General features: G+C 37.9%; 1 long non-coding RNA gene and 1 pseudogene across 1 annotated transcript in view; one reads left to right on the top strand and one right to left on the bottom strand.

The window, feature by feature from the left end:
* The window catches only part of LOC149724248 (uncharacterized), a 177,150-nt gene that overhangs the window by 51,679 nt on the left and 105,657 nt on the right, over positions 1-19,814 (bottom strand). The gene's annotated exons all lie outside the window — the stretch shown is intronic.
* On the top strand, positions 7,339-9,497 carry LOC149724257 (uncharacterized; annotated as a pseudogene).

The raw sequence follows: 19,814 nt of genomic DNA on the forward strand, positions 1-19,814 counted from the left end.
AATATGCTAACATTTTGTTCATCTTACTCTACAGAACTATACAATATTTATTATAGCTCTAACAGTATCTATCATACCGTACAGTACTTTTTATAATAGAAATGGTGTGCCAACGGTGTCCCATCTTATCCAACTGAACCATTACGTGCTAACCAATTTCATTCTTATGCCTAAAAACTATAACATTTATTATGTGCCAACAGAAACAGTGTTACCACACTGGAAATAATAAATATATTAAGTGCGGTATTCCATGTTACCCCAAAGAAATATATAATAGTTATATTGTGTACTTTATCTATCTTTCCCCATAGTACTGTATAGCAGATATTTTGTAAAAACGGCATCCCATCTTACCCCACAGGACTATATACCGGGCATTACGAGCGGTAATCCATCCTACCCCACAGTACTGAACAGATATTGTGTGCGGTAAAAACTTTACCAACAGTATTACGTAACAGAGATCATGTGGTAAAGGTATCCCCATCTAACTTCACAGCACTATTTGACATGTTACGTGCTAACAATTCCCGTCTTAAACCCACGGAAACATATAAAAAGCATTATATGTGCTAACGGTATCCTTCTTACCTCTCAGGTTCAAATAACAAATATAGTGTGCAAACAGTATCCATTTTACCCAATGGTACTATACAAAATATATTATGTGTTGTATCCCATGTTACCCCAGAAAAAATATATAACAGACATTATTTGCTAACTGATATCATACTTATTCCAAAGAAAAATATAACATATATTATGTGCCAACGATAGTCGTTAACCATCTTACTCCACAGTATTAAACATAACGTGTTAACAGTAACCGCCTTAAGCCACGGGAATATATAAAAAATATTATGTGCTAACGGTATCCTTCTTTCCCCTTAGTTTCATATAACATTTTATATTTTGCTAACAGTATACATTTGACCCCACGGTACCATACAAAATATATTATGTGTGGTACCCAATGTTACCCCAGAAAAAAATGTAACATATATGATGTGCTAACTCTATCATATCCATCTTAATCTACAGAACCATATAACATATATTACATATCAAACGAATCCCATCTTACCTCAAACGACAATTTAACAAGTATTATGTGCTAGCTAACGGGATCCATCTTACCCTACAGTATAATATAAAAGACATTATGTTCTAACGGTAACCATCCTATAACAAACGTTGTGTGCAGTAAAAATCGTATCCAAAGTATTATTTAACGGACACAATGTGTTTATAGTATCCATCTTACCCCACAGCATTGTGTAACAGATATATTAGCTAACGGTAACTAAAATCTTACCCACAGTTTTATACAACAGACATCATGTGCTAACGGTACACATCCTACCAGACAGAACTGTATTATTTAGTAACAGTATCATCTTACCCCACAGAACTATGTAACAGATATTGTGTGCGGCAAACATCTTACCCACAGTGTTTTATAAAATACATTATGTGCTAACGTTATCCATCGTACCCCACAGCTCTATATAACAGAAATTATGTATTAACGGTAGTCATCCTACCACACGAAACTATATAACATAATTATACGCTAACACTGTCCATCTTACCACACAGAAATATGTAAAATATATATAATGCAGTAAGGGTTTCCCATCTTACCCCACAGAACTATGTAACAGATAGTGATGTGCGGTGTCTCCTTACCACGCAGCACTATTTAATGTATAATATGCCCTACCAGTATTTATAACAAAACTACATATATAAGAGATATTAAGTGCTGACGGTGTCCCACCCTACCCCACGGAACCATATATTATGTACTAACTGAATCTCTTCCTACCACAACGGACAATATTGTAGCGATTGTAGCGATGTTGAGTCCAAGATCGTTTTTATTAGAATGAATACACTTCACACTTTCGTGTGCGAAAACGACAACAGTAAGAAAAAGGCAATTGAGAGAGTACGGTAACAGAAGAAGGTAGTGTCTGTAATTACGCAATGGCGATAGGCAAATAACACGTGACAGTAATTACGCAATACCGAATGTGACCGACTAAGTTTCAGTCGCCACATAACTCCCCCCTAGAAGCGAAGAGTTGTCTTTAGCCGAACAACCGTAACGTTCCGGTGGCCGAATATTTCGTTGTGGCCTGGTTCGGATCATGGTTGGTTTAGAAGAAGTTGCTTTCATCTGGTCAGCGATGATTTTTGGTGGGCGTCCTCGTCGTGGGGGTTGGGCGGTTTGGACTGGTGTTCCGAGAACTACATGTGCGGGTTTCAATCGATCGATTGACACCAGTTGGTCTTTACCGCCCACGTCTAGTTTAAACGCCTTTGGACCATTTTCGATAACCCGGTACGGTCCGTCGTAGGGAGCGGTGAGTGGCCTACGATGTGCGTCTCTGCGAATGAACACGTACTTGGCTTGTTGCAGACTGTTTGTAACGGATGCGGGTGGAGTGCAATGACGTGACATGGCAACCGGAGCCAGTTTTCGCAAGATTTCTCGTAGTTGTTTAAGAAATTCGGGTGCTGCCGGTTGTGTCTCCTTGTACGTTGTTGTACCACAGCGTTTCATCCACAGGCAAATGGTCTCGTGGTCGAACCACAGCGTTTCATCCACAGGCAAATGGTCTCGTGGAAAGGTTCCATCGTCACTTGAAAAGTTGTTGTATCTCCTGGAACGGCGACCGGAGTACCATACACTAATTCCGCAGACGAAGTGTGCAAGTCGTCCTTTGGCATTGTTCGGATTCCCAAGAGAACCCATGGTAGAGCATCCACCCAGTTTGGATCGGTCAAACGGGCCATCAGGGCATAGATAATTTGTGCTAGCTAACGGGATGCATTCTACCCTATAGTACCTAAAGCAGATATTTTATGTGCTAATCCTACCGCACCATCCTACCGCACAGTACCTACCGTATCCATCCTACCGCACAGTACTTTTAATAATAGACATGGTGTGCCAACGGTATCCCATCTTACCCCATAGAACACTTTATGTGCTAACCAATTTCATTCTTATGCCTAAGAACAATATAACAGATTTATGTGTTAAAAGTAACCATGTTACCCACGGGACAATATAAAATTTATTAAGTGTGGTATTTCATGTCACCCCAGAAAAATATATAAGAGTTATTGTGTAAGTTATCTATCTTTTTCCATATCACTGTATAGCAGATATTATGCGGAATAGGCATCCCAACTTACCTCACAGGACTATATACAAGATATTACGAGCGGTACTCCATCTTGCCCCGCAGTACTGATATAACAGATATTGTGTGCGGTAAAATTTTACCTACAGTATGATATAACAGAGATCATGTGGTAGAGGGGTATCCCCATCTTACTTTACAGCACTATATGACATATTACGTGCTAACATATAAAAAAAATTTTATGTGCTAACGGCATCCTTCTTACCCCTCATATTCATATAACAAATATAGCGTGAAACAGTATCCATTTTACCCCACGGTACTATGCAAAATATATTAGGTGTGGTATCCCATGCCTACCCAGAAAAAATATATAACAGACTTTATTTGCTAACCGATTTCATTTTTATTCAGATATTATGTGCCAACGGTAGTCGTTAACCGTCTTACTCCACAGTACTAAACGTTACGTGTTTACGCCGCGGGAATATATAAAAGATATTTTGCGCTAATGGTAACCATCTTACCCCACAGTACTATATAACAATTGTTGTGTGCGTTAAAAATCGTACCTAACATATTATTTAGCAGACACAATGTGCTAATGGTATCCATCTTGCCCTACAGCACTGTACAACAGATATTATGTGCTAACGGTAACTATCGTACCCCACAGAATTATATAACAGATAATACGTGGTAACAGTATCCCATCTTACCCCACAGAACTCGATATTGTGTGGGGTAAACATCTTACCCATAGTGTTTTAAAACGGATATTATGTGCTAACCGATTCCTTTCTTATCCAAGGAACACTAAACCCGATATCATATCTTCACGATAACCATCTTAGCCCACTGTAATATATAACATATATGTTGTAGTAACGGTAGCCATCTTACCTCACAGAACTATTTAACATATATAATGTGCTAACAGTATCCATCTTACCCAACAGTACTAAATAAAATATATCATGTATGGTATCCCATGTTATTCCTTAAAACTATATAAGAGATATTATATGCCAACGTTAGTATCCCATCTTATTACACAGGGCTAATAACATATATAATGTGCTAACCGAAACCCACCTTACCTTAACGCAATATCAGATTATGTGCTAGCTAACTGGATTCATCTTACCCTACAGTATTACATAACAGATATTATGAGCTAATGGTACACATCTTATGCTACAGTACGATGTCACATGTGTTGTGTGCGGTAAAAATCACCCACAGTATTATATAACAGACATCATGAGCTAACGGTTCACATCCTACCAGACAGAACTATTTTATCTAGTAACAGTATCTTATCTTACCCCACAGAACTATGTAACAGATATTGTGTGCGGCAAACATCTTACCCCCAGTGTTTTATGAAAGACACTATATCCTAACGGTATCCATCTTACCCCACAGCTCTATATAACATAAATATGTACTAACAGGAGTCATCCTACCACACAGAACTATATAACATAATTATACGCTAACAGTGTCCATCTTACCACACAGAAATACATAACATAATTATACGCTAACAGTGACCATCTTACCACACAGAAATATGTAACATATATATAGTGCAGTAACGGTTTTCCCACAGAACTATGTAACAGATAGTGATGTGCGGTGTTTCCTTACCACGCAGCACTATTTAATATATATTATGCCCTAACAGTATTTATTACAAAACTACATATATAAGAGATATTAAGTGCTGACGGTGTACCACCCTACCCCACAGAACCATATAAATATGTACTAACCGAATCTCATCCTACCACAACGGACAATATAATAGAGATAATTTGTGCGCTAGCTAACGGAATGCATTCTACCCTATAATACCTAAAGCAGATATTTTATGTGCTAACACTATCCATCCTACCGCACAGTACTTTTAATAATCGACATGGTGTGCCAACGGTATCCCATCTTACCCCATGGAACACTTTATGTGCTAGCCAATTTTATTCTTATGCCTAAGTACAATATAACAGATATATGTGTTAAAAGTAACCATGTTACCCCACGGGACAATATAAAATATATTAAGTGTGGTATTTCATGTCACCTCAGAAAATACATAAGAGTGTTTCTCCATAGCACTGTATAGCAGATATTATGCGGAATAGGCATCCCATCTTACCCCACAGGACTCATATATTACGCGCGGTAATCCATCTTACCCCACAGAACTGTATAACAAATATTGTGTCCGGTAAACATCTTACCAACATTATTATATAACGGACATCATGTGGTAAAGGTATTTATCTTACTTCACAGCACTATATGAGATATTACGTGCTAACAATAACCGTTCTACTCAACGAAAAAATATATAAGATGCTATATGTCCTAATGGTATCCTCCTTACCTCTCAGGTTCATATAAAAAATATTGTGTGCAAACAGTATCCATTTACCCCACAGTACTATACAATATATTGTAGGGGTGGCCATGTTACCCCAGAAAAAATATATAACAGACATTATTTGCTAACCGATTACTTTCTTATTCCAAAAAAGTATGTAACAGAAATTATGTGCTAACGGTAACCTTCTTCCTCCACCGTACTAAACATTACGTGTTAACTGTGATCGTCTTAACCAAAGGGAATATATAATCTTACCCCACAGTAGTACATGACAGATGTTGTGTGCGGTAAAAATCGTACCCATAGTATTTTATAACAGATATCATATGCTAACGTTATCCTTCTTAATTCACAGGACAATATAACAGATAATATGTGGTAACAGTAACCCATCTTACCCCACATAACTATGCAACAGATATTGCGTGCAGTAAACATCTTACCTTAGAGTGTTTTATAACAGATATTATGTGCGAACGATCACCATCATACCCCACGGTACTATATAAAAAATATTATTTACTAACGATACCCATCTTACTCCACAGAACTACATAATATATACCATATTCTAACAGTATTCACTTTAGTCTGCAGAACTATAGCATATATTATGCCTTAACAGTAGCCATCATATCCCACAGTACTTTTTATAATAGACATGGTGTGCCAACCGTGTCCCAGCTTACCCCACCGGAACATTACGTGCTAACCCATATCATTCTTATGCCTATGAACAATATAACATATATTTTGTGCCAACAGTAAGGTTACCTCACTGGAAATATAAAATATATTAAGTGCGGTATTTAATGTAACCCCAAAGAAATATATAACAGTTATACTGTGTACGTTATCCATCTGTCTCTCTAGTACTGTTACTGTTTGCACATAATATATGTTATGTTGTTTTTAGGCATAAGAATGAAATTGGGTAGCACGTAATGGTTCAGTGGGATAAGATGGAACACCGTTGGCACACCATGTCTATTATAAAAAGTACTGTGGTGTATGATGGATACTGTTAGAGCATAATAAATGTTATATAGTTTTGTAGAGTAAGATGAACACACTGTTAGCATATAGTATATATAATATAGTTAGTTCTGTGGAGTAAGATGGGTACCGTTAGTAAACAATATTTTTTATATAGTACCTTGGGGTAAGATGGTGATCGTTACACATATAATAGTAATACTTTGAATACGATTTTTACTGCACACAACGTTTGTTATATAGTACGGTGGGGTAAGATGTTTACCTTTAGAACATAATATCTTTTATATTATACTGTAGGGTAAAAGATGGATCCCGTTATCTAGCACATAATATCTGTTACCTATTTTTTCTAGGGGAACATGGTATACCGCGCATAATATACTTTGTATAGTACCGTGGGGTCAAATGTATACTGTTAGCACAATATATTTGTTATATGAACGTTAGGGTTAAGAAGGATACCGTTAGCACATAATATCTATATATTCCCTTAGTACCCTAGGGTAAAATGGATACTGTTTGCACACTACATTTGTTATATGAACCTGAGGGGTAAGAAGGATACCGTACAGTGCTGTGAAGTAAAATGGGGATACCTTTACCACATGATCTCTTTTATATCATACTTTTGGTATAAAAATTTTACCGCACACAATATCTGTTATATCAGTACTGTGGGGTAAGATGGTTACTGGTCACAATATTTTAACATAGTTCTGTATGGTAAGATTGAATATCGTTACCACAATGTATCTGTTATACCAGTTCTGTGGGGTAAGATGGATTACCGCGCGTAATATCTGTTATATAGTCCTGTGGGGTAAAATGGGATGCCGTTTCCAAATAATATCTCCTATACAGTACTATAGAGACAGATGGATAACGTACACAGTATAACTGTTATATATTTCCCTGGGGTTACATGAAATACCGCACTTAATAATAAAGGAGTCAAAACGGGGGTGGCTTGTCATTTACTATACAATCTGCGTCAGAACAGCCAAGAAGATAGTACCAGGCGTCAACAAGCAACTAAGAGAGAATCAACAACGTACGGAGTCAACTTCAACCGAGCCAATCACTCACGTTCAACGTCGCCCCCAACAATTGGTGACCTCGGAGCACGACCTTCCGACAACAGAACAACGGTGACGTTCCCTATTTTTATTTATTCTTTTTAGTTAGTTTTTCTTATTTTTATTTAATATGGCCCAAATGTTATCATTTTTAAAACGACCTAAGGGAAGATCTTTTAAACAATTTACGCCTTATGTTCCTGAGCGTTTTACAACTAACGGTCCTAGCACTACTAACCATTTCGTGATGACGTTTTCGCGAACAGTGGGTCATTTGGGAACGCGCCTGGCGATAAGACTAAAACGGTGGGTAGCTACGCGCCTGAACAACCTTCGCGGGTAAAAGTTAACTCCCCCGATCTTGCGAGCCAAAGCACGAAAATGACTAGTATAAGCAGGGGCGTACTGGCTGATGCTGGAAACAATTCGCTTATCGACCTTAAACCTAGATTGCCCCCTTTTCGGCCTTCCGTCTGTCCGCTTATGGTTAAGTACTGTTGAGACTATTTTTGACTGCAACAACATTCATAGCGGGCATGTACGTTTCACGCATACTATTTCAGCTCTAGGTCCCGAACAGGTAAATCGAGTTGGACATTTTATTATGCATGTCGTCTACTATGATCACATTCGTAGACGAATGAAGAGTCCTATTGGTATTTTGAGTAAATGCGATGTTCATCGCGGATTCTGTAGCGTAGGTACAAGTATTATGTTTGGAAAGTGCCCTAACTTATAGATTGTTCCCCGACTAAGCCTGTGGGAACCCATAACCTGACCCTACATAGTGAGTCACAAAGTTGTCTTATCATTTAGAGGTACGTGATTTGGGACTTAGCATTCGTTCATTCTCTGGCTACTTGTCCGACTAATACTATCGCCTGCTGTTCTAAAGAGACGTTGTGTGATCCGTCTGGTCTAATTATTATCCCTCTTAATTGTTCTACCGCTCTTTACTGCGGCCTCAGCGAGTTCATAGCAATAATGCGTTCGACTCGTATGATCCGACTTCTGGTATGATTGACGAAGTCTCGGACACCTTGACTGAGAGCATGCGCAACATGACTGCCGATATACATTACTTAGAACGGATTCAGTCACTATTGTCTACTTTATATTCGCTGGTCTCCCGGCAGCATCCGGGAGAGATACTTAGTAAATTCTGGGTGGACAGCGTGCCGCCATTATTACGGTAGAAGACCTCATGACTGAGTTAACGTGTGAAAACAATAATGGGTCCATTTTGCATTCACTTGAGCACAGGAAGTTTTTTGCTACCAGACCACTCTTACGTTATCGGGACAACGCTGGCAAGTTTCGCATTGGGCAGTTGTACCGTAACGGTTTTGTTTACGCCGGCGTCAAACTTGTCGAGAGTTATACGCCTGGGCGGGTGATGTCAACTTCTATGTTTTTGACAATTATACTTTGTCACACACGGACTAAAAGGTCAATTATGTTACCCCATTCTTTCCCGGTCAATTTTCACCACACCACTCCCGACTATGAATCATTTAAGAACGAGTTCCCCAAGACCGCTAGTAGTTTTGAAGATCTTACCACCCATGTTAGCGACCTAAGCCAAACCAAACTTACACATGATAAATTTTATCACTATTTAGAGTCCAACTCCAACCCCTCCAGTGCCGATATGGAATATGTTTCCAAAACGTTGGACGCTTCTGCTTATAACATTTTTCTAAATGTATTAAGTTCAATAACTTCACCATTTTGAACTTGTATAGTCATGGCTGCCCTTTCTATGACATGTTTCTGGGGAGTATTCTTTACCTTCTGAGTTTTTAAGGTGTACGGTGCGTCCATTTTTACTTTTATCCGGGGTAGAATTCCTGACGTTCGTTACCTCAATAACCCCCTGAATAATAAATTAATGAGAGCGACAATTTTATTACGGAACGTCAAACCCAAAATACCCACGCAAACGCATAGTGTTCTTTCGCCTCACTATCTTTGTTTCTATCATTTTGCTAAAAACCCATGCCTTTGTTGTAATCATGTGTATAATTTTATGTCATATTAATTTTTGTAATAGTAATGTAGTTTTTTACCTAATATTTTTTTTGTATGTTTAAGTAACCATGTTGGCGTTATCATTATTTTTGTAACTTACTCAGTGTAAACCATTTTTTTCAATAACAATGTATATCTACAGTATATCTAGCCTACACGTATTTTGCATACATTCGGTCTGGGACTTCAAGATACCTCACCAAAAATTTTTTTTTTTAGACAATCGCTGCTAGAACACGGAGGCCCTACAATTGATCACCCCACCATGCAGTTGACACATCTACGCGAATGTATCGATCTAATTCTCCACCAAACAAATCCTCAAGTGAATAATATCACTGTAAATATGTCGATGGAAAGTTACGGCCACAACAAAGTCGAGCAGGCATCGAAGAAAATCAAACAAAAGAAATGGAAATCTCCAAGGGTTTTCCAGAAAACAAAAGAGGGGGATCAATAATGGAACCAAGAAACTCCCATACCCTTCAACCATTTAAAAACTGAAATCATGAGGAGCCGTTCGCGTGGATCATCAGCACATAAAACCATCTTGTGTGGGTGTGAGCCTATTTGTAGCGGTTGATGTGGGAAAGTAGTAGATTTATTAATGTATTTTTATTCCACTACAAATATACTGCTCCGTTCGCGTGGATCATCAGCACATAAAACCATCTTGTGTGGGTGTGAGCCTATTTGTAGCGGTTGATGTGGGAAAGTAGTAAATTTATAAATGTATTTTTATTCCACTACAAATATACTGAAGTCCCAAGACCGAGTGTGTGTGCACTCACGTCATTCTAATGACCGGTTTTTTGTGTCCAACATTCCACAATCGTATAAATTTATACGTCTTCTTTGTGTAGGCTCAAAGGGAGACAATTACAGTATCATCAAAGCGTAGATAAAACACTCCTGATTTTTTTCATGTCTGTTTTCTAATGTTTACTGACGTTGCATGCCCCAGGGTCAAACTAACTGGGCGTTTTACTATTCTTTTATTGTGTGTGTTTTCATTATAAAATGAGTGCCCAAATATTGGACACTACGCATTCTCGTGAGCTGTTTTCTGTTGTCGTTGTTCGTGTTAATAAAGGAGCCAAAACCGTTGAGCGGGTGGCTTGTCATTTACTATACGCATTTTTACACTACGCATTCTCGTGAGCTGTTTTCTGTCATCGTTGTTCGTGTTAATAAAGGAGTCAAAACCGTTGAGCGGGTGGCTTGTCATTTACTATACAATCTTCGTCAGAACAGCAAAAAAGATAGCACCAGGCGTCAACAAGCAACCAGAGAGAATCAACAACGTACGAAGTCAACTTCAACCAAACCAACCACTCACGTTTAACGCCGCCCCCAATAACAAAATGCGTACTTTTCGTAAACTATCATCCCCTGCGCCCCATCAATATAATGCAACCCAACAAGTAAATGATGATATTATGCAAGACCCCTTTTGCTTTCACGCATTCCAACTGTCTGAATCAGAAGCGATGTTTCACCTACGCGTACTTGGTTTATCAGAAAGAGAAGACAAATTGTGTACCTTTCGTAAACTACCACCACAACAAAGATTGTTGTCACCCCACGTCGGTCGTCGAGTTGGTAATAACGGACCGTTGCATCAGTTGGAAGAAATTTGAGCTGGTGAAAACAAAGCAGACGAAGGTTATATTTTAGAAAATAATGATGGTCGTTTTAACGAATATTTGGAACGGAATTATAATGCGATTTACGCGAGCCATTCGGTAACCGAAGTCAGACGTTTCTTAGCTACCACAAATGCCAATAAACCGCGATGCGTTGTACATTCGTCTCTTTCAAATTCTGACCGAGGGTTATGTGTTTAGAATCAATTTGTATGAGGCGTATACTTTGGGAGCATGATGGGATAGACTTGAACTTAGATATTTTACGGATTCTTGGAATTACGTCAACTTCACTAGAAGTTGCTACCATTCGTTCAGTAGAAGATTTATATCGGTTTCTCGAGTTATTACGGTTTGGGACTTTTAAAGGGTACGCCGAACCCACGTGTTGAACGACCTGACACGAAATGGCGAACAATTGTGATTACAAATGTGTTGTTTATCATCATCACGAGGACAGATTTTTTTAATTGATTACTCCGGCGGCGCTCCTTAGAAACTACTCCGGCGGCTTTCCTTAGAAACTTTTAACTCTGCTAAGTTTGGTATCGGCGCGCATTACGGTTTGGGACTTTTAAAGGGTACGCCGAACCCACGTGTTGAACGACCTGACACGAAATGGCGAACACTTGCGATTACAAATGTGTTGTTTATCATCATCACGAGGACAGATTTTTTTAATTGATTACTCCGGCGGCTTTCCTTAGAAACTTTTAACTCTGCTAAGTTTGGTATCGGCGCGCTAAAGGAAAAATCTATGAAGATTGGCACGCAAATGCGGTGTGAACCCCAAAACCTTTCTTGGTGTTTATGGATATGAGTGACCTCGCAAAAGTCGAAAAAAGTTTAACATTGCAATATTTGCCTACACAATGTCATTCGACAGAACACTGTGTTGCGAGACCAAGTCTAGCAGTAAAGAACCTTAAGTGTGTAAAGGTACTTCTTTTACATGTGGCCCCGTTTCATACCCCGGTGGTGTTTACAAATTCCCCTCTAATATGTTCAAGTTGTTGAGGACTATTTTTAATATCGACGTTCCATTTGAGTTGCGCTTTACAACAGATTTCGCAGTGTTACATAGAGTCAAGCAAACTACAAAACGCAAGACGCTATTTGCATCCTGTGTAACTCAATTGAAGAGGATATTGTAGAACCATTAACAGAAAATCGAAGTGGAAGTGGCGGAGTACAGGCGTTGTTTGCAACTACACTTAAACCATATTCAATTACGGATTAAACAATGGGTCATTCCGAAAAGTATAAAACGCATGAGATGACCCGCTTTGTTAGCTAGTGAAAAAGTTGGAAGGCATTGATTACCTCTGTATGCACGTGGTTAACTCTGGGTAATACAATCTAAATATTCTCAAGTCCAACTTGAATAACACGTCTTGGATCGTCATGGAGGTTTTAGTATGTGAAAGGTGGTGAGGTCCAATTATTATGTTTAATCGTCTTTAACTAAAGAATGTAACTTCAAAAAAAGGCAAAGAAGGTTTTTTGACATTTGTATCTTTGGTGTATCAGCAAGAAATGTATGCCTACATGCTTTGACGCCAAACATGCATGGTAAAATCCGGGTCCGGGGTACCTGATTAATATGCCAAAATGAATCAACACAAAACATACGTGTCGTAAAATAAACACGCATCGATTAGCTTAGCACATTGTAAAATCGTCTAGTTTGTTCGTAACAGTGAAAACTAGTCAGTGTGGATAATAGATTATAGCGTAACAATAGGATGTGGTACAGACGGTGTGCAGCAAATGTAATTTATAAAAGAGTGTGCAGCAATCAGGAAACAAAGTAATCGTAACTTTCCCGCCTTGCGTCTAGTCTATAAATTACACACCTGTGATTTGCGGTTTAGATATTCGAGTTGAACTCTAGAAATCTAATATTATAAATCATGCAAAGGAACGAAAGCTACAAACAAATTTATCAAGCTTTTTAAAAAAATCTGTTATAAATTACACACCTGTGATTTGCGGTTTAGATATTCAAGTTGAAGTCTAGAAATTTAATATTATAAATCATGCAAAGAAACGAAAGCTACAAACAAATTTATCAAAGTCCAAGATAAAGAACCACATTCATCGACAATAGGTTATTATGCAACAATTAAAATGTATCGAAATCGAAACTTTCTCCGCTTTGCGCCTAGTCTATAAATTATTATACACAGCTCCAAATTTATATCGCAGCACACGCGTGGGTTTGACGGTTTCTGTGTTTGAAACACTCGGACCCTACACCGACACCCGTCCGGGTTATAGAAAGTTGCACTGAAACCGAACCATCCAATGCCACCGTAGCAACACTTAATTGAAATTACAATTTCCGTAGGTTGTTTATGATGAGATACAAGATATTGAAACATGACGACTATGCACTGACGCAGTTAATTTAATAACAGCCAAACTAAGAAACGCTACAATAAAAAAATAACACATGGATCAACGACTAATGTATGGCGAACAGCAAGAACATAGATTTGCTGAAGCATTTGCATTGGTGGTTCAGTGGTAGAATCCTCGCCTGCCACGCGGGGTGCCTGGGGATTCCCGGCCAATGCAAACTCTGTCCGGCGCCGTGGCGTAGTGGGGATCAACGGCTAATGAATGGCGAACAGCAAGAACATAGATTTGCTGAAGCATTTGCATTGGTGGTTTAGTGGTAGAATCCTCGCCTGCCACGCGGGGTGCCTGGGGATTCCCGGCCAATGCAAACTCTGTCCGGCGCCGTGGCGTAGTGGTTAGCGCGCCTGCCTGTAACCATTAGGTAATAATGGGTTCAAGGCTCGTCGCTCGCCATTGTGGGCGTATGTGTCCTTGGGCTTAACGACAATTGCTCCAACCCAGAGTGGTCACTAATGGGTTGTCCAAATTATCAGCCATACATAAAAAAAATGAAAAAATCCTCAAAAAATAAACACTCACAAAGTAACATACATGGTAACTCGTAAGCTGGCACGAGGTGTTAAACCCGTGTGATGTCAATATTTGCATTAGAACTGATTCAACATTTACATTATTTACAATAATGGGTTAAAAACATCTGCCTGTTGGCATTGGTACACAATAATAGGTCGTTTGTAGGATTGGGTCACGTGCTTGGATACCGCATAGCAACGCCATGTTGGGACCCCAGCACCGTATTGCAATTTATATAGTGTTAGGAAGGTAATTGAAGTTTTATTTCAAAATACTGGCGATATTAAGTCTGAAGCGTTCTATATCAATTATTTGTATAGTTTAGTAGTATTTTAAGTTATTTCGATTGTTTTCCTGCAATACTTTGTCAATAAGACCTTTATTTTATTTAATAAACCCAAAGCCCTCTGACAAGCGTGACACGTATACTACATGGAGAACAATCAAGGTAATGTTCAGATTCTTTAGCATTTTGTTTATTTTAATACTGTTGTTCATGAACACATCTCGCTAGGTTTACCGTGCTCGGTAGTGACGTACTTTCTCGTTAAACCCACTTTTGGTAATACAAAGCACCCTCTCGCTAAAACGCGCGCTAAATAACGTGGAACTCACACCACTCGGCGTTCATAGCGATTTCTTGTATTTGACGCAAAAGTATTACACACAGAACTAAGTTCTGGCTTTCTTTTCCACGAAGATTTGAAATCGTAAAGCAGCAGTAAGATGCCTTTCAGTTGAACAGCAAATTTTAATATCACTGGAAGTTTTCAAAATTCAGCCAAAGACAACATTAATGTTCGCCAGCCAAACTGTCAGTGTACTACTTCGTCGTTTCATGGATAGTTTGATTTTAAACACGAGTGCCCTGACAGAGATTTTTTAATTATAATCAAACAGAATTTTCATTCTATCGTACAATTCCCAGGCGTGGTAAGTTCGATAGTATCTATATTCCTATCATTGCATCAAGTAAAGATGAGCACCTCAAGTAATTCCCCCATTTGGATTTAAGAAACAATTTAAACGATGGAAAGGGCTTTAACTTTATTTGAATAAAACTTCCTTTTAATGAATGTCCTGATGCAAGAGATCATGTTGAATTTGGAAGCTGGTTGGCTAACACCACGTGTAATTCATTCTTGCCTTTTCTACTAAATGGTGCGTATCTTATATATCACAAACGTTGACTCGATCAACAGTCGGGATCTGTTGTATTTTTAGAACAATTTAAACGATGAAATTTTATCTGAAAAGGACTTTTTTTCATATCAATGTGCTGGCGCAGCTTTCAGATTATGTTAAATTTGGAAGCTGACATCAACATCTTTTCAGAGTTGGCAACTATCAAAGTTAGTATATAGACCAAGTTAGGAAACGGATTGTAAAACAATTTTTCCATTTTCGCCCGTCTGTGACGTCATAGTCTTCCCAGCCATTATGGTGCCCACGGCATAGCATTTTATCATTGCTGAGTACTTTTTTTCTTCTAAATATTGCGTATTTTTAAGAGCAAAGCACATAAAAATATGGCTTCCAACTAACGTTATATATCTCGTATTACAATAACTACATAAATAACCAACTTATATAATAAACGATAAACCGCCGATAGGCCGGGTTTTCCCCATAAACGAAATATTGCATTGTGACGTCACAGTGCCCGCGAGTGACGTTTAATACAACTTTGAAATTTGATTTTTTAAACGTTCATAACTTTTAAATTAAAGCGAATTTTCACAAACTGGCTGTTAATTTAGCATCAGTGGACATAAAACTTTATTCTTATGCAAAAAAATGCGCAACCATGAGAACCGTGGGCCGGAGGACTCTTTAACAATAAACATATACGGCAGTTTTGCATGTAAATTGCCGTGATTTTTTTCTTTTTGGCTCACAAACTTAACACCTATACCCGGCAACGAAACTTACGGTATCTTTAAATTTTCCTAATATCAAAATTATTTTTGGTCTTGTTGCATTAATAATATTAATAAACCATCCTTTCTACATTTTAGAAATCGGAAACCGCGAACACCATATCTGCTAGTACTTAAGCAGTTCAGAGCTGCATTCACTCATATTGGATTTAAATGTGGTATGGTTCTGTAGATATGTAGGTAAGCAGAATGTAAAATTTTCCTATTGCTGCATTCACTCATTGGATTTAAATGTGGTATGGTTCTGTAGATATGTAGGTAAGCAGAATGTAAAATTTTCCTAATATCAAAATGAAGTTAAGGATAACAATACTGATTTACTATTTTTGGTCTTCTAGAATTAATAATAATAAACCATGCTTTCTACGTTTATGAAAACGGAAACCGCGAACACCTTATCTGCTAGTACCTACGTTTATGAAAACGGAAACCGCGAACACCTTATCTGCTAGTACTTAAGCAGTTCAGAGCTGCATTCACTCATGTTGAAATTCAATGTGGTATGGTTCTGTAGATATGTACGTAAGCAGAATGTAACTAAGCTGATTGCTGCGAGTATTAAACGCCAACGTAAAGTAACCTGTTAAACCACACTGTACGCGCTGAAAACCAGTCAAGTTATGGTCATGTTTAATGCTTAACTTTGGATCAAATAGGAATTCTGTTATCTGTTCCGGTGTGGCTAGTAATCTTTTCTTATGTTCCTGTCGCTGAACTTTTAACTGAATGAACATACAAAGTTTTGTTGTAGGGGAGACCGGGGATGGTTCGGACGTTTTTTTTGAAAACTGCTAATAATTTTTTTTTTATATGCGTCACATGAATTTAAATGTTAGTTTGTTGTAAAGGGTGATCCTTTGCCGAAAAAGGGTAGGAGAGTCGCTTGCCAAAGCAAACTAGAAATGCATGTAAAAGGTCAAAATCCTAAGGCTTTTAAGTGTCCGATGTTTTTGTTGTAAAGGGTGAGAGATCCTTTGCCGAAAAAGGGTAGGAGAGTCGCTTGCCAAAGCAAACTAGAAATGCATGTAAAAGGTCAAAGTCCTAAGGCTCTCAAGTGTCCGATGTTGCCCCGGTACCGGGATAGGATTTTTGTTTTATTTGACACCGTTTGTAAAAACGACAAACGAAATAATAACGAATCATCTAATATATAAATCGAATAGGCTGGCTGGTACTTTAGCGCATATTAAAACAGGAAAGGTTGATGAGAAATCATAATCCTTACCCCTGTCTGTACGAGTATCATCTTCAATAACTGCAAAAATAGCTTTTTTTCATTCAGTTGCTTCATACTCTCTCCTGCTGTCGTCTTTCTTTTAAACGTTCTTACTATTTTTTATGATCTAAAACTATTGTGAGCATACAATATAATACACCTTACCAACCCGGCCATGTTGTCCGACGTATCCCCAGACACGTGGTGACATAATAAAGCAAAAACATAGCCGCCTGTTTACCTCCTGCTCAAAATCTACGTTTGCTTATTGAAGTGTTGCTTCTAAACTACCACATCCACCGCAAAAGAATTACTTTCGGCTATCAGCAACAGAACAATACCCTTACAACCAAAAACTTAAAAAGTAGATATTTCTGTTTTTTTATTTTAACTAATCGGTTAAACTGCGCATGCCCCCAAACAACATTATGCTGCTTTGTAATGGAAACAATTAAGCTTTGTTAATCTATTGTGACGTCATGTACATGGTCCGAAGTATCCCCGGACTCTTTTTTTTTTCTTTTAATATTTGCAATCCTTAACATTTATTCTAAAAATCACAAGATCTTTATTTACAATGGGTTGAATATCTGCCAGGTCAGAACTCAATGCTAAATTCTAAGAATTTTACTTCTGAGGACCTTATATCTGGTGCTGCCTGTCAGTGAACCAGCAAATAGGTCGGCCAGAAAACTTTCGTTTGAGCAGAGACCATCGTATATATGCTACTCTATGATGAATATTTCTAATCCGGCTAATAATGTAATTTATTTACGCAAACAATCAGTCAAATTCGCTTAACTAATCAAAATGTGTCACTGTACACTACAATAATTTTCGTCATCCTTTTTCGTATATAAACCTGTAAAGACGCTTAAAGACGGACTCCGGCACTTTATATTTGCCTTGTCTGACTGAACTGTCGGGCGAAGTGTAACTGTCGGTTCATGCGTGAAAAGTGGTCACGTGGTCTCGTTAGCGTACAATCACTTGAGTATACTAATGGCTTGACCGTAGTTAGAAAAGACTAAGCTTTCTCCAGGTAATATAATATGTTTTTATTCAAAGGGCAGCGAGGCTCATTTTGATGAAAGTGCATAGACAAACCCAGAAAGTTAAAAAATTAAGAGCTGAAGCTCTTTACCTGCAGCAGTTACACACCAACATGCCATCGGTAAGTTTTTTTTTATATATTATGCAATGTGATACTATTTTGCTAAGCAGTTTTCCTTTACAAAATCTCCAGCTGCATATCTACAATTACAGAGAAGCGGAGCTTTTTGTCAATTACTTTCACGCGGTACGGTTTCATCTTACAGGAACATGGATTGGATTTTAGCTTACAGGAACATCTATTACTTGGTCTTGATCATAGATATCATATATATAACTAGATAGCGCATCTTGTGTTTTCAACCAATGTGAAATTGAATCGTATGTGACCCACTTGTCTATTATCGCATATTGGTAATGTGTTATCTGGGTTGGTTTTAGGCAGGAAAAACTAATTTAATCTAAACAAAAAGTTAATCTACGGCAGATTTTATTTTACTGTATTTATATAATTTTAAGCTTCTGCGTTTTCAAAAGCGACGTTTGACCCAACTTTTACCGACAATTTACGTGAGAAACTTTTAACTCCCAACATGGTTTAGCAAGCAAGGTGTTGCCATAATCCGGCAGTCTTCCAGTCAGTTATTTGAAATTTATGTAATACTTTTTATAAGTTGAAAACTCATTTAATTCAAACAAAAAGTTCACTTATCATTAAAAACGCCCTGAAAAGTTTAAATTATTTGTACACCCAATATTTATATTGCATTTTATATTAGAGGGGGACACTAGTAAAGAACAGGTACGTTGCACATTAGGCTGGTGGGGAAGTGTTAGAGGTTGGTAGTTATGGGTTAGTAGTTAGCAAATATAACGTAAGGATTCTTCGGTAGCAGCAGAAAAATATTTGCAATGTTCGTGTATTTTACTGGATTTCAAATAACAGGCATTGACGAAGGTTTTCAATTGATTGGTTTTATTTGAGATTATGTGAGATTTTTTATCAATTTAATATTTTAGATGTATCAGTCAATAGTTGTTTATTATGAATGGTGCTTTCGTGCAAATATAATATAGTGGTAGAGTACAGTATATGAGAAAATAAACTAAATTGTACATACAAGCTTATTTTCAGAGAAATTTTATGTCAAAACGGGAAACGCAATGTGCATTTGGATGCAGAAAATTGATAGTGAAGGTAATGCAAATAAAGATACGGCAATAAACAAAAACTCCATTCACAAACTTATCACTCTTTGAGTCAAGACGATCATACAGACAGTAAACGAATCGGGAAGGTGTATGCCGCGTAAGTGAAGGTAATGCAAATAAAGATACGGGCCGGGCATACGGCAATAAACAA

The sequence above is a fragment of the Ciona robusta genome, unplaced genomic scaffold (genome assembly GCF_009617815.1).
Source record: "Ciona robusta unplaced genomic scaffold, ASM961781v2 AP042737.1".
NCBI lineage: Eukaryota > Metazoa > Chordata > Ascidiacea > Phlebobranchia > Cionidae > Ciona > Ciona robusta.